Source organism: Oreochromis niloticus, linkage group LG20 (assembly GCF_001858045.2).
Source record: "Oreochromis niloticus isolate F11D_XX linkage group LG20, O_niloticus_UMD_NMBU, whole genome shotgun sequence".
NCBI classification, from domain to species: Eukaryota; Metazoa; Chordata; class Actinopteri; order Cichliformes; family Cichlidae; genus Oreochromis; species Oreochromis niloticus.
This window is the reverse complement of record NC_031984.2, coordinates 17,340,086-17,357,560: the sequence shown is the minus strand read 5'-3', so window position 1 is coordinate 17,357,560 and position 17,475 is coordinate 17,340,086. Positions and strand designations below refer to the sequence as shown.

Genomic DNA, 17,475 nt, shown 5'->3' with positions numbered 1-17,475 from the left:
AACCAATGCTCGCCCTTGACGGCAGAGCGCGCTGGTTACGAGCCGGGAACGAGCTCGCAAAGAGCACGCGCGTTCTTTGCTTCTTGGGAGCAGAGTGAAGCTGCTAGGGCGGTGGCGCTTCAGGAGAAGCACGAATTAATTGGTAGACGCAGACTGATGCAGAGGACACCAGTAAGTAGGTGTACAGCATACACAGTAGTCTGTAGCACGCAGGAGTGTTAGCTTATTATGTACACGTTGGTAAGTTGTTCTGTGGCAACTGAGGAATTAAAACAAATGAACGTGTTGCGTGTGCAACAGCGCAACCAACATTACCTGTCCTTTTATTAAATTCACAAGTAGTCCTGGTCATAGCTGCTAGCTAACTGGGTAAGGGTGTCATGGGTCTGTAGCTCTGAACAGCGTTTTAGCGAACATATTTAGTGTTAAGTAAGTTACATGGCTTTTCCCTGCCTTTCTGGTGGCCTTATATTTCACTACAAACTATCTGATATGCATATCAGATATGCATATCCACATAATTATGGATTATTATAATCATGATATAAAAAAATTGAATAATCATAAATACATTATTTTTTATTTATACTTTTTTTGGTTCTCATTACTTTACTATTATAGCAGTAAGAATAAATAATAAGAGGAGGATTCTGGATCAGCATCATGATGCAAACTTGTGGCCATGTGTATAGAGTTTTTAAAATATATTACATTACATATGACATTGTCCAGAAAGGCCCTGTAAGGACATGAGGAGGAAAGAGTGACAGAAGGAGCTATTTGACGTTGCTAAAGGTAGTGGATCCCTCACCAGCTGGATTAAAAAGGGCACAGGTAATAAGAGACATGTACCAGTCATTGCATTGCAGAGGTATTCAAGTATAAAAATAATAATAAACACAATTACAATGTTTTGGTTCTATAACATTTTCTATCATTACTTTATTCTGGATTAGGTGTATTATCATCTCATAACACTTGTTTAATCAGCTACCATCTCTTCTATGGATTTTTTAATGTCTACAGTCTCAGATCAACACAGCCCTGCCCTCCAGCACCCTCAGCAGCAGGAGCAGCAGCAACATTATACCCCATCAGGTAAAACATAGGCTATGTTTCCTTTGCAATGTCCCCACCTGATAACAGTGATATAATATGATGTGATTCCATATTATATTCTTGATGAATATGGGTTGTTGTTATTCAGCCTGGTTCTATGTGCCCCTTTTTAATTTTGAGCAACCCCCCCCTTTAAACATCTCTGCACGGCCCTGATAAGGTACACTATATAAACACTGATAAACGGAGGAGAGCTCGGAGTACATCGCAGCCAGAAGTTGGCATCACTAACAGAGACATCCTTTTAGTACAGACTGAACTTCGATTGCCATGGCCAAGGTAATTAACTTTATATTATTTTATATTATATTATTTAATATCTATATTGGGTTTTAAATGGCAACTCTAGTATGTAAACTATGCGTAAAAATGATTGGTCTCATGTCTAACAAGTTATTGATAAACAAATACTCTGTTTAAGAGGAAAATAAGATAATAAAAGACATTCTGTAAAAAGGTTTTTTTCTCCCAAACAAAATATCTGTCTAGTTACAGTTAAATAAATTTTATTTTAAGTGGGTGGGTTACAAAAGGTAATCATTGCTGTTTTTGGTTTTGTTATAATTTAAAGGCTGATTTAAAAAAGCTGCATCATTTTTACAGTCCTAGAGGCAACAAATGAGCAGGAAACACAGACGCACACATACACACGGCTTTTGTTTAACATGGATAAACAGATGTGTCACTACCATCTTTAAGTCATAGTGCCCACAGTGAACAAATGAAAATGATTCTGTATCCAAATCAAAGATGTACAAGAGTTACTGACAGTAAGAAGTACAAAGGTCTCTGGTGTTGTGTTGTTGCCAGGCGCTCGTGATGTGCGGTAAACTTCTTTAGCCAGTAGGCGTGATCAGGGTCAGGGCCTGATGCTGTCCAGCTCTTTATACTGGAAACTCTTGGATGTTTGCCACAGTGATGGTTACCGGAGCCTTTTCACTGAGGTTGCTGCTCTTAGATCTACTGGGCATTGTTGTTACTGTATGTGTTTCCTCCTTTTCCCATATGCTTTTTCAGTATTGCAAGCCTTGGTGGGGCAGTTCCCATAGTGTTCCCCTTCTACTGAGTGTACACCTTGGATCATTCAGTGAAAAACATCTGCTTTATTCTCCTGGCTTCTATCGCTCTGGTATACCTCTTCAAGTGGCTAGCAAAGGCTTTGAGACTTTTCTAGGCAGTTTCCAACGCCTCAGGCTTGGACAGCCTGCTGTACCTCTTTGCCATCCTTTTCTTCATCACACCTTTCTGCAGCTCAGATAGTTTAAGAACTTCTCTCCCTGCTTTCTTGATCTTAGTCTATAGTTTCTGTTAAAATATCATGTCACATTTAACCTCTGACCTCTCCTTCCAGGTCAAGCTTTCATAAAATTTCTTTTATCTTTAAAACTATGCTTGAAATTCTACTGTTTTTGTTTGTTATTTGCAACATTTAGGAAATTAAACTAGTATATGACAATCCCAAATATTATATTAAAATTTGAATCCAAATAAAACTTAAGATGACCTCTAATCTCTTTTACATCTCACATCAGCCTTTCTCACTTCCTTTCTTTCAAGTTGACCCCAAAACTTGAAAGAAAGTCAGGTTTTCCTGTCTTTAAAGGAAGCTTTGTCAAGAGAAAGAGAATGAGCTGCCTATTTAGTTAGCAGTGTAGTACAGTATTACAAAATAACCTCAAGTTTTTCAAGTCCAGTTATTTAGATCAATACCTATTATCCATTAGATACTCCAGCGTAACTGTCACAGCCAGGCGGAAGCTGACTGTGTGTTGGGAGAGAAGGAGGACCTAAGTACAGACACTGAAGGAGACAGAACTGAGTTTCAAACAAAAAGCGAGCCGTTTATTCAAACTGATTAACATGAACACAAAAATAAAGCAAAAGGCAAACCTAAACTAGGGAAACTAAACTGTGGTTACTATAATTAACTATGATAACTATGAACCAGACATTAACATGATTCAGGCCAGGAACGAGCAAGAAAGTATGAAAAACAAGAACATGGAAGATGAACCTGAGCTGAACTGAATCTTGACATACATGGAACTTGATGGAGGAAACACAGACGATCTGAAAAAGACTGAATTTATAAGTCATCCCTACTTCATTTGAAGCATCAGATTTACTTAGTAGTTCAATTAGCACAATGTCACAATCACAAATGTACACCAATGCTAGGGGAAAGTTCTGTGAGTGATCTGTTTTTGGTGGTAAATGGTAAGAGAGTCTGATGACTGAGCAGGTTTAGAAGACTGGAGAGGAAGCATGGGTGCAGAGGGAGAGGTTGATAGGCTTAAGACTTAAAGGAGCAGTGAGTAGGAAACTAAATACCCACCAACTGTGTGGCAGAACCTACACTGACTGCAACTTAAATGTAAAAACAGACCTTTTCTTATTGCTGGTATTAGGTCTGTCCCACTGGGTTACAGAAGAAATATGGTCCAATGTGTATGGTTTAATGTAACTGGATCCACTCCCTGTGTAGACATGGAGGGCTTGTTCTAAGCTAACAAATACACAACTATTATGAAAGCAATATTTTATTTCTGAAAATACAGCTCACTAAATCCTATGCAGAGGTACTGCACTGCAGTAGGAAGTGAGCACCACACCCATGGTTACCATACACAAACAGAAAGACAGAAACCACAGGGGAGGAGCGCGAACAGCAAATGCGTCTTAATATGAGTAGGAGAGCTTGAAGTGCACAGCAGTCAGAATTTACATCAGTAACAGAGACATCCTTTTCGTGCATAGTCATGTTCCTTGCCATGGCCAAGGTAATTAACACATTCTTCACACTTACAAAGTATCATATTTCACGACATTAGGGTTTTAAAAGGCAGTTATCACAGTTAATATTGACTGCACCTTTACTTTGTGAGTGATTTAGTTTGGTAATTTCAAAAATTATATTGAAAATTATATAAAAGTTTAAAAAACAATACATATTTATTCCATGTTTTCTGCAGTGAACAAAACATTGTTTTTCAGCTTTATTATGAAAAAAAATCAGAGGTCAGCTGTAAACAATCAGTCACTAGAAAGTCATAGTTAACAGAATTATAGAAAAAAAAAGGTGCCATTTCAGCACAATGTTACAACAATACACAAAGTCTTCACATTTAGCAAGAATTTGCACATTTTAGCACACATCATAAAAAATTATATATGCTGTGTATGTACAGCTTTTGAGTAGGTATGGCTACAGGCCCTCTCACAACCTCCCTCAACAATTTTTGCATGTGATTTATTTGCTAAAAAAGAAATAAACAGCAGACTGATTGCACTGTTTGCTTTAGACCCAGGGGCTGGATTCAGTGATTCCAGGGGGATTCTTGTTGCAGGGTGGGTCTCCAAAGGCAAATTAGTCCGGGGTTAGGGGCCAGAATAAAAGACATTGAAATGATCTCTGTGAGAGACAAAAATATTTCTATATACATATATATTAAGGAACCAGTTTACCCTAAATGGGATACGATTAACGGGGACTTACTGAGGAAAAAGGAGGGGGGGGGGGTGTTAGGGATCACTACCCAGAGCTCATGACCATAGGTGAGGGTAGGAATGCAGATCGACCGGTGTAGTACTAACGACTGCTTTCACACTCAGTTCTTTTATTCCCACAACAGACCAGTACAGAGTCCGCATCACTGCTGATGTTGTACCAAGCCATCTGTCAGTATTGCACTGCCCTCTCCCTTCACTCATGAACAAGATCCCAAGATACATAAACTCCTCCACTTGAACTTGTTCCTGACCAGGAATGGGCACTGTTTTGCAACTGAACCATAACCTCAGACTCTGAGGTGCTGATTCTCATCCCAGCTGCTTCATACTGAGCCACAAACTGCCCCAGTGTGAGCTGGATGTCACCGTTTGATAAAGCCACAAAAATCACAGACAAGATGTCGAGGCCACCGAACCAGACATCCTCCGCCCCTTCGCTGCACCTGCAAATTCTGTCCAAATAAATTGTGAGCAGAATCAGTGACAAATGGAGAGTTTGACTTATCATCCAAAACTCTGGCAACAATTGTACAGGGATTGGATAGCTAGCAACACTGACCTCCCCTCCCCCTAATCCAGAAGCACTATTCCTGACTTCTACATAATATTGCAGAGGCGTGTTTACTATGACAGCACAACAACATCCAGAGCTGTGAAAAACTCAGGGTGAATCTCAGCGACCAAAGACCTCTTTAACTACCTCAGGGAAAATCAATGCAAATCATCACTCTTTTCCCTGGGCTCTGCTTCAACTACAGAAGGCGTTTCATATGTATTCACGATCCTTGAAAAATTCATTTCACCACCCTAATGTACAATGTGAAGAGGAAGCTGTTTCCCTCTCCTGAGTGATCTAACGATTTGCCAGAATCCTCCCACACCCGGGCTTTACCTTTAGCTACTGCCTGATATGACTGCTCCTTCAGTTTGACAGCTCCCTTCACCTGCACCATTTGGTTCAAGGATTACTACCACAATGCCATTAGGGTTCAAGCCAGGCAGGCCATTTCTAAAATCACACCCCTTCAGGTGACACTGTTATTGCCCATGTGACACTGAAGTCCCCCAGTAGGACGATGGGGTCGCTAGATGGAGCATCTTTGTGCATTATGCTCAAGAACCCCAAGAAGGTCAGGTATTCTGAAATGTCCTTAGGTGTGTTAGAGCAGACAACAATCTGTACCCATTTCCAGAGCCAAAGGCACAGGAATATCCGCTGGGAAAACCACAACATGGAATAGCCAAATTAGGGTAATACAAGTTTATCCATCCCTGTTCACTGCCTCTCCCAATGGGCGACTTCAGATTGAAACAGAGTCCAAATGTTTTCCAAAAGACTGGTTCCAGAACCCAAGCTGTGCGGTGACTTTCTCTAGCAAGTATTTCTCAAGCTCAGGCACAAGCTCAGACTCCTTTCTCAGAAAGGTGACATTTCAGCAACCATCGATCATCCCCCCAAGGCCTCTGTGTTTGACTGCCACCTGACCCCTATCGCCCCTCCTGCAGGTATTGGATTCACAGGAGGGGTGGTCCAGTGGCTAAGGGCCAACCTCCAGATAATGATCCCGTTTGCTTTTACTGTGTTTTACCAGGTTTAGCAATCAGATACAGGTGTTATTAAGCCATCCATGTTTAGCTTCTTCTTCTTTCTTTTTTTTTTTTACTTTTTTACTTTACGGTTTTACTGATTTTGAGCATGTTATCAGTATATGAAAAAACAAGAAGTTTCTTTGGATAAGAATTACACACATTTTGTCAAACTTTTTGTTTGCCTTTCCTCACACAGGTGTTTAATGATCCCATCCATGGCCACATCGAGTTACCTCCACTTCTTGTCAAGATCATAGACACCCCTCAGTTTCAGAGACTACGAAATATCAAGCAGCTTGGGGGCGGTTATTTTGTTTTTCCAGGAGCATCCCACAACCGCTTTGAACACTCTATTGGGTATGTCAGCAGGTTTGCAGACACACCATTATAAGTTTTTTCAGTGTGTTGCTTGGTGAATTCTGTCTTTCCGTGTTTGTGTCTGTGTACTATACAGGGTGGGATACTTAGCAGGAGAGCTTGCTAAAGCCCTCAAGGTGAAGCAGCCAGAACTTAACATCAGTGATCGAGATGTCCTCTGTGTGCAAATTGCAGGCCTCTGCCATGACCTGGGTAAGTGATGCCCGTCTTTCACCATGCCATATGCTAGGCTTTTATTGATGGGTATGTTTAAGTATGAACATGAAAGTAAAACTATAGTAAAACATGTTTATTTGGTAATTTACAATATACAATTACAAGTCATACTTCTACTCGTCAAATAAAACATATTCTCTGAGATTTCAGTGTTAGATATAAAACAATGAAGTACACTTTAATTTAAGAGTCTTGTCTGGAAGACATTCATAAAGTGGCACTCACTTAACACATAAAAAGTACATTTATTAATTCACAACTGTCAGTAAAACAAAATCTACTGATCGAGATTTTGAAAACACATAATGACCGATATATTATTTAATTCTAAAGTGGAAAGGAATACAAACATGTAATAGAGTAAAGGAGCATATATTCACATACTACCATTTGGCTATTTTATATTTCTCCATGAAGGACATGGGCCCTTCTCTCATCTGTTTGATGGTATGTTCAATCCTGAAGCGGACCCACTAACTAAAGACTGGAAGGTAGGGGAAGAAAATAAATAATTTTTAGTGTGAGACAATAGAGGTTTATCCACAATGTGCATATGCAAACAGCCAGAGACCGCTGCTGGCTTGTAGGCTTGATAAACTCCAGCATTTTCTTAACAGGACACAGACATGCCCATGAGAATACCTAACCCATGCAGATTAATCCATCCAGAGTTCAGTGGCTTTGTAATCAAGCACAAATGACTCCTCTTCTAAAGCAATAGTGAACTGTGGCCACAAGATGGCAGCAACAGACCAGCATGAGAGAACCTTTCTGACAAAACACTGCGATGAAAGGAGAGTGATTGCTTTACTTTAGTTTGTTTTAATTGATGGCTATCTTTACATATCACCAAGACTAGAATGGGGAGTTAAGCCTGTAGTTACTGTACTCAGTGTGGAAATGTTTTCTGTGGGCTGACAACAAAATGGTAATTAAATTAAGAGTCCTAACAATTTGTCTTTCTACAGTACCTTTAACAGCAAGCTGATCTAAGTAGCTTTGCTGCTTAAGTGAGTCTCTCTAGCTTGACAGAATTGGTCAAAGAATTGGTCAAATAGTAAACTAAATATAAGCACTGTCTATTATGAGATATATGTATATGTATGTGTATGTATATATATATATGTGTGTGTATATATATATATGTGTGTGTATATGTATATATGTATATATATATGTATGTGTGTATATGTATATATATGTGTATATGTATGTGTGTATATGTATGTGTATATGTATGTGTGTATATGTGTGTATATGTATGTATATATGTATGTGTGTATATGTATGTATATATGTATATGTATATATATATGTGTGTATATGTATATATGTATATGTATGTATACGTACATATGTATACATACGTATACATACGTGTATATGTATAGTTCTTCACTTTTATATTATGATTGATGTGGGAAGCTCAAATCATTCTGCAAGTCTGCAACTGCCATGCAGTTCAATTTAATGCAAACTGAATTGAACCGAATTGATTTTCTTTATTTTCATGACTATTTACATTGTAGATTCTCACTGAAGGCATCAAAACTATGGAATTATGTAGTAAACAAAAAAGTGTGAAAAAACTCAAAACATGTTTGATATTTTAGATTCTTCAAAATAGCCACCCTTTGCTTTGATTACTGCTTTCCACACTCTTGGCTTTCTCTCGGTGAGCTTCATGACGTCGTCACCTGAAATGTTTTTCCAACAGTCTTGAAGAAGTTCCCAGAGATGCTGAGCACTTGTTTGCCTTCACTCTGCGGTCCATCTCATCTCAAGCCATCTTGATTGGGTTTAGGCCATTTAACTCTGGAGGCCAGGACTGTTGTTGTTTTTTTGTTTTTTGTTTTTTTGTATTTTGGGCATGAGTTATTAGTTCCAATTTCTGGCTATGTTTTTGAGTTTTCTATTTTTACAAATAGCAGATATTCATAGTTTGTTTCTTTATTTACATCCTGAGGGTATTCTTAGCTTTAGTTTTGCTATCTAGCTTAGTATTGCATATTTTGCTTATAGCCTCTGTTTTAATTTATGCTATCCCCTGTATTTCTCGTGCCTTGATTGTAATACTCCATCGCTGCTTTAGGTTTTTTCCCTTTTTATTTTGGTAGCCTCTGTCTTGTGTGTCTAGTTTTGAGTTTAGCTTCCCCTAGTGTAATTTCTCTGATGTTTTGCAACTATTTATTCCCTCTCTCGGTGTGTAATTCATATTATCAACTCAGTCAGTCTTTTGGCTTTTGTCAGTGCTTACTGTCCTTGAGTGTACCTAGCCTCCCTTAGCTCCTGTTATTTCTCCTCCTTATATTTGTAGTAAGTTTTAGTCTCAGTTTTTCCTTCCCAAGTGTTTTCAACTTGTTCTGTTTCCTTATGTTTTCCCATGTCACCCTCTCAGACTTATTTTCTTTTGGATTGTTTGAGCTGCCACTCAATAAATAGTATGCTTTAAATACCATGTTAAGTCTGTACTTGGGGTCCTTTTTCACAATAAAAGGCAAATCCATTGAAATTGATTGTATGATGCTAGTTTGCTATAACAGATGGATTGGAAATAGATGTTGTTGGCCTCTGTTATTTACTTCATCTGTCAGTGGTCATAATGTTATGTCAGTAATAATGTATCTCTTGCAGCATGAGGATGCCTCTTTAGAGATGTTTGATCACCTGGTGAAAGCGAATAGTCTGGCACAAGAGATGGAGCGATATGGACTGATACTTCCACCTGACCTGACATTTATCAAGGACATGATTAAACCTCTAAAGAGTGGTGACACTGAGGTACTGGTCAGTTACTGTCTGAATATTATGAAACCATTGGTTATTGTGTCTGTCATGAAGGTCAATTCTGATGTCGTCTCCACAGTGGCTGCGTGAAGGTGAGAGACATGAGAATAAATCCTTTCTCTATGAAATTGTGTCAAACACGCAAAATGGGATTGATGTGGACAAGTTCGACTACTTTGCCAGGTGGGACTTGTTGATGACATTTTATAAAACTCTGTATTTCTATATACAGCAAATCTTAAGGGTGTTTTATAACGTTTACCATAATAAATGTATTTAAATTGATGCATTTCCTCACTCCTATCTCAGGGACTGCCACCACCTGGGCATCCGGAACAACTTTGACCATCAACGCTTCATCATGTTTGCCAGGGTGTGTGATGTGAATGGGCGGAAGCACATTTGCTCTAGAGACAAGGTGTTGATCCCTGCTTTTTATCAGGTTTTAATGAGTAATTCATTATCTGATTGGCTGTGACTAAACTATAGGCGATGGTCTCAACAGGAAGTGGCAAACCTGTATGACATGTTCCACACAAGGAACTCTCTCCACAGAAGAGCCTACCAGCACAGAGTAACCAAGAGTGTAGAAATTATGTGAGTACCAACTGTATAATCCTATTGTAATACAACAGTTCCCATAAAGTCATATACTGGGTCTTTTGTATCCAGGATCAAAGACGCCCTCTTGAAAGCAGATCATCACATCCTGACTAAAGGTTCAGGAGGGACAACGCTCTGTCTCTCCAAAGCTAAAACTGACATGGAAGCCTACACAAAGCTGACAGGTGGTGGAAAACGTGCTCTACATATTTCCTTTTAAAAAATACTAAAATGTCTATACATATATTTGCTGTCAACATTTTTTGTCTTACTTTGAAATAATTCTACTTCCTGAATGTTTGTTAGTATTTTCAGTATTTAGTGTATGGAACAGGATTATGGTTTATGAAATAGAAACTTTCCAGATTATAATCTATAATCTGTAGGTCAGTGAAAAAAAGATTTAAACTTTATGGAGTGACAGAAGTGGCATGAAACACAATAAATCCATAAAAGGATATGGAAATATGGAAATAATTAAAAAGACATTAATATTTTGTTTTATTCTTTTTCATATTCAGTTATTTTTATATATTTATTTAGAACATTTATTTAAAATAATCTTTTTTTTTTACATATAAAATACTTTGAAGCCAAATCCGTAGAGAAAAGGTTGAAATATTAAATAATAAGAAAGAAAAACAATTATGTTGTGTAATTAAAATGTGGTCATTATGTGGTGGTATCGTGCTTTCTCACTTTGCTTTTATTTTCACTTCAATAATTATGATTTTTCTCTATTTTAAGTGCTCTTTTCAGTCAAGTAAGTCATTCAACTAAAAATACCTTTACACATACTGCATAACAACTTTCATTTTGACTGACACTGCTGAAGTAACTTAACTGTAAATGTATTTAAAATACTGCAGTCTGCTAAGGAGCAGTACTCTACTAGTTTATAGTAAAAGTGTTACTAATGTGTTACTTAGTTTTTTTGCTCACCTACTTTGTTTACTAATGCTAATCAATTTGCTTTTTGTGTCTTAAAAATGTGTGTAAATTTCTTTGTAAGACACCACTGATGAACTGAATGTTTCTTTGGTTTGTTTGAATGGACCTATCTTTCACTTTATTTCTGTTTACTCTCCAGATCAAGTGATTGAAAAAATACTCCACCCTTGTTCTTCTTCAAATGAACCCACTCCTCCTCCTCTGGAGGAAGCCAGGGAGATTCTTGAGAGGATCACGTCTCGAGACCTGTACCAGTTTGTGGGTGAAATCAAGGTGTGCACTGATGTTTTTAGGTGCCTGTATTAGTCATATAGTATTTTTCGGACTATAAGGCGCACTTAAAATCCTTTAATTCTTTTCAAAAATCACCAGTGCACATTATAATCCGGTGCGCCTTATGTATGAATTCAGACCTGTTCATCGACAGTGCGCATTATGGTCCGAAAAAAAAGGATACTTACATATCTGACAAACATGGTTGTTTGTTTATTTGTTTTGCAACCTAAAATATCTAGCAATGGAACAATGAATAAATACAAATAAATAAATATAGTCCTCATAAAAATGAAATGAGAACACATCAAATCTCAATGAGAAAAAGATCATGCTGGATATCTATTATCATATGGACAGGGTAACATGTTAGGAAGGAAAGTATGGCACACTGCTTGATGGAAATAAACATTTCCAGCCTGTATGTATTTAAAAATGTATATCTGGGAGGCTTCTTAATTTTGCTGAAATTTAAACTCAAAATGATCCTCAGTAGTTTGTATGGCCCTTATATGCTTGTATGCTATGGATGCCTGACAAAATCAGGGCATACTCATGAACTCTGTTTCTGATTGTTTGGCCACAGACATTTACACTAGTGGCCTGCTGGAGGTCATTTTGTAGCTCTGCCATTGCTCATCCCTCATCCTTCCCCTTGTGGCACAAAAGAGCAGATACTGGTCCTGTTGATGGGTTAAGGACCTTCCATGCCTTCTATCAAACTCTCCTAGAGTTATTGCTGTTACTCCCATGGATAATCCTCTGCTCTTGAGACTGTGCTGGGAGGCACAGAAAACCATCTGGCAATGGCATATATCAGTGTGCCATCCTGGAGGAGTTGGACTACCCGTGCAGCCTCTGTAGGATCCAGGTATCGCCTCAGGATACCAGTAGTGACACAGTCAGCAGAGATGACGAGGATGAAGTATCACTGGCCTCCATCAGTAAAACCATTCCTGTTTTGAGTGTTTAGTCACTGTTGCCCCTCTGGTGCACCTGTTTTTAATTTCATTCATTTCAACACCAAAAAAAAAAAGATTAATAACCCCACCTCTCCTGCTCAACTTACCAGAATATCAATACCTAGAAGATTGATTGACTTTATGTTATACTCTGATTACAAAGTGCACTTTTAATTTTTATGACCAGTGTATGAAAATGTAATTTCCGAACTGTTAAAATCCCCCTTTAAATTTTGTTATCACATGGTCAAATGTGTCCATGAAAACTGTTAGGCTTTTGATCCCAGGTGGCAATCTGCATTATGGTGATTTTTATATTGTTTCACTGTGGACATAGATTATGGTTATAAAGAAAATCAATAGCTTTGTTGTTTCTTTTTAACTTAAAGACAGATATCTGATATATATATATATATATATATATATATATATGATTGTGAACAAAATAATACTGATTTCACTTGCTCTATAGCTGTTTTCCTGCCTGTTATAGTTATTTGACTCAATATTCAAGACAGAGTTAAAATGAATTATTTGTGGCTGATTTTGCTTGAAACTATTTCAGTCCGTTTAACTTGCAGTACGGCAACCTTTTTATTGCATTTTTTTAATGGAAACTAAAAAATAATCATGCCCAAGCTGCAATGTTGGAAAAAACTGAATCATCACACATTTTGGTGTGTGTGTGTGTGTGTGCCCTAAAAAAAGAAGAGAGAAATGCAGATGTTCCAAATGTTCATGTGAATCTTCTCTCCCTTTCTCAGCTCAAGAAAGAAGACCAAGAGGAAATAAAAGTAAGAGTGAAAAGTGATCATAAAAAGAGATTAGCAAAACAATGATAATATCAATGACAGCACGTTCTCTCCATCTGTCAGAAGATGAAGGACAGCTTGGAAAATGAACTGGTTAAAGTCATTCGAAAGGACAACTTTGAAATTACTGTGAGTTTTTATTCTAATTGTACTCAGTAATAAATCTTCCTAAAATCTTGGTTTTTGCTTTGTTGTTTTAGTTAAATTGTGTTGCCAACCTGCACTGAGCCATAATGTACATGTGAACATAAACACAGGCTGGTCTGTCACACTCCTCTTTTAGGTTGTCACTTTGGACTATGGGATGAAAAACAAGGACCCCATCAATACCACATATTTCTACACTAAGGCTAACCCTACTGAAGCATTCAAGATTCCCAGAGAACAGGTCAGAACTACTGCATGTCTTTGCATGAGCTGTGTGTTCTTTCTGTAGATGTCTCTGTAAAACAGCTTTTATGTTACTGTCCTTGTTGTCAGGTGTCCAAGCTTCTCCCAGTGTGCTTTGCTGAGAAGATCCTCAGAGTTTACTGTAAGAACTCAGCCAGTCTGAGAGATGCTAAGTTCTGCTTTCAAAGCTGGTGTCACGAAAATGACTTTCTAACTGAGGTAACACTTTATTCTGTTGGGTGGCAGTGACAGGCATTACCATGTTACAAGCAATGTGATGAGAACATAAACAAGAAAGCTGCTGTTAAACCTGCATATCCTGTCAGAGCCTTGAGTTCACATAACACATTTGACCTTTTGGTTGTACTAATGAACTTGTCTGTGTCCTTATATATCTACAGGATCGAGACAGAGCAACTCCATGAAATGAAGATGTGAAACACTGAGAAATTAGATTTTTTGTGTTACTTCAGAGATTTAAAAACAGGTAAATCAGCAAGCTAAAGTAGTTTGGTGATTAAACTATATATCACACTATATTTCACTATAATCAGACTATATAGCTCAACTTGGCTGAATGGTTTAGATAAAGGCTACTGTTATGATTTGCTCATTGTGTGAAAAATCATTATTTATTATATAACAGATCTCTACATGAAAATTTACCGAAGGATAACAGAATCTTTCTGCTGTTTCCTCTTTAGTTTTAATTACCGCTGGTTTCTGGTCCATTGATTGATAATTTATTTCGAGCATATGGGTACAAATATATTGAGTGTATGTAATATGCTGTATAACAATGATAACTTAATGCTGCCCCCATCCCCGAACTGCATGAAAACCGTATCTTTAAACATTTATTTAAATTTCTGGATATTTGGACATCGCTCGTCCTTAGCCCCTAATCCACTCCACAATTTAACCCCACACACAGACACACAAAAACTTTTCCTAGTAGTTCTCACCACATGCATCTCTCTGGTTGAAAAGATTTTGAAATTTGGCTGGCAATAAATTATTTCTAGGTCTAAGCATTATATGTGCGGTATTGTAATTAACCAAGTCATGAAGGTTTAATCATTTTGACTGTACAAATTATAAATTTGTATTATGAAGATACTCATGTTTGTTCATTGTAGAAACTGCCCTTTTCTGTAATTTCCGAAAAGAGAATTTAGTGTATTTTTAATTATTTCCCCATACCTCTATACAATAAGTTAAATGAGGAAGAATTAGAGAACAATTAAGTAGACAGAGGAAATTCTAATCTAGAACCTGTTTAATTTTGTTTATGATTGAGATGCTTTTGGACACTTTGTTTGTGCATGTCTGATATGAGGTTTCTAGCTGATATTAAGTATCAATCCTAAGAATTGAGTCTCCTTTACTATTTCAATTTTTCATTTTCTACCTGTATTTGGGTGCCATCATTGACTTTATAGTTACCAAATATCATTGCTTTTGTTTGACTAACATTTAGTGATAATTTATTACTATTCATCCAATTTTTAACCGTCTTAATTTATTATTTACATCATTAAAAAGTTCCTCATGATTATTCACAGAAAAAATATATTAGTAACATCAGCAAATAATATTAAGTTTGATCATTTAGAAACTTTGAACATGTCATTAATATAAATATGTATTAACTAGACTGGGGTACAATAATGACCCTTGAGGGACTCCACAAGCAATTTCCATGTACCTAGATGTAAATTCTCCCATCTTCACAAACTGTTGTCTAAATACTTCTTGATCCAGCTCAGTACTACTCCCCTTGTGCCATAAAGCTGTGGTTTATTTAGTAGTATTGAGTGATTAACTGTATTAAATGCTTTCTTAAAATCAATAAATATTCCAACTGCATATTGTTTGTGGTCCAGTGCATTTGTTATTGCTTCCATTACTTCAGTTTTGCCAATGAAGTTGAACTTAATTAAACTGACAGAGCACTCCACAGCCTGCTAACATGTAACCTTAAATAAAAACAGCAGCAGAAGGGTTCATAGAAGTGTAATTTGTTCTTTTCCATTAATAATACAGTCTTGTGTCTTCAGACCTCTACTGTAGGCCCGTCCCTGAAGATGAATAAACCCAGCACTTCATGAACATTGGAGACCTTTGCTTTGTCTAATGTTAGAAATACTCAGATAATCCTCAGAGGCCCTGGACCTTTACATAATGATATTACATTCAGTGCTGTAGAAAATTATATATTTAAAAATATAGTATTCTCTCTGGTTACTCTTGTATGAAAGACTCTGAATTACGTTATGGTAAATAACACACTATTGGCAAAAAACTGTGTGAAAGAATTCCAGATCAGAAGATTTTAGTTCAACATACAAGTGACAACAAATATCAATGCTTGAAATTATTTCTCTCAAAGGATGTAAGCTGTACAGAGTACTGCACAGGTAACTTTGTGAACAATACCTCATTAAGAAATATTCAGACAATATCAGACATTTGTTCAACTTTGGCAGAGGACTGACTGGGCAGCCTTCATTTTATTCAGCCTTACTCAGTTCTTGTAAGTACAAGCAGGTAACTTCGCTCAGCGCTGGTTCAGTATGAGCTTCTGCAGGGTTTATTTGTCAAGAGCACGTCAGCTTATTGAAAACGGTAGCTAGCTAGTACAGCTGGAACGTATTTAAGCTAACACGAGCTTAAATGAGCGGAGCTACATGCAGTGATGCTGGCGTTAGGCATGTTAGCATGACTAACAGGTGGTGATCAAGCTGGGTCCACAGGTTGTCCACTCGGAGATTAGAGGTTAATTTCGCTCCATTGTGCCTCCGTATACTTTATATATGGGTGTTGTGCATTTTAACAGAGTAAATAACGAGGCTAAATGTCGTTGCGCTTACGGATGCTTTACGCCAACACGCTGTAAAAAAATGTAAGAATTTATTAGCGGTTTGAGTCGACCCGCTTGTGCGTGTGAGTTCAAAATCCAGACAGTGCGCATGCGTGCAACGTGGCGAAGCGAACGCTTTGATCGCTGACTGTGACGTAGCGAACGCTTTGATGTGCCGTTGACGTAACGGTCAACCGAGTTCATATATAGGACTTAGAATCTACTACTTATCATGTTAGTAAGTGAGACGTACAGACCACGATCTTCACACTGTAGAAACCTAGATTCTCAAAGTCCCTTAAATAATATCAGTGAAACAGAAATGTCCACAATGGCTGAATTTCAGACTCAAGCTGTACCCATTACTCCAGAGCATATTTTACCTGCATTCAGCAAGTGTTTTGAGCAGTTTTCCTGGGCACAATGGGGAATGATTGAACATGGAGTCTGGGACTCTGATCTCCAAGCAGCACTGGCTGATACGATAACCGAAATAATTCAGACAGTTTCTACCGGCATCCTGAAATCTGCACTTCCTGCATTTCAGGAGTTAATGACAGATAATGCATACCAAACAGATTTTAGCATGCCTGTGGTAAAAATAGCTCCGTCGCTGGGAGACTCTCTTTCAACCAGCATTGGTGTCTCTCTTAACATCCCCCATGAAAAATGTCAGTCCAGTAAGATACTGACAAAACTGATTGAAATGGAGATCTCAGAAAAGGTCAACTCGGCTGTGACTCTACTCTTAAGCAACCCGGATTTGCGGTCAGATCCTGCTATTTATGTCAGCGGAAAAATTACAGCCACAAAAAACCTTCGACGCATGGTCTCTCATGCAACCTCATGTGTGGAAAAATGTGCAGGTAAACTAATCTGCCTGCGCACGCGAGAGGGCGCTGGAGATTGTTCCCCAAGACCCTTTAATTCAAGAGCAGAGAGTACTGACTCAAAGATTTCTGAGAAGACACTGGTTGTTGATGAGGTGTGCACTGCTCTCACCAAGTGGAGCACAGACACA

General features: G+C 37.9%; 1 long non-coding RNA gene across 1 annotated transcript; it reads left to right on the top strand.

The window, feature by feature from the left end:
• Positions 1 to 15,460, top strand: LOC102081938 (deoxynucleoside triphosphate triphosphohydrolase SAMHD1). Its single transcript, XR_002057698.1, has 16 exons — positions 1 to 171; positions 1,027 to 1,098; positions 6,416 to 6,576; positions 6,674 to 6,789; positions 7,231 to 7,304; positions 9,448 to 9,594; positions 9,680 to 9,783; positions 9,910 to 10,018; positions 10,106 to 10,197; positions 10,273 to 10,388; positions 11,294 to 11,427; positions 13,154 to 13,183; positions 13,265 to 13,330; positions 13,485 to 13,589; positions 13,682 to 13,810; positions 13,993 to 15,460. It is a non-coding gene; the product is annotated as a deoxynucleoside triphosphate triphosphohydrolase SAMHD1 (long non-coding RNA).
• The last annotated feature ends 2,015 nt before the right edge of the window (positions 15,461 to 17,475 follow it).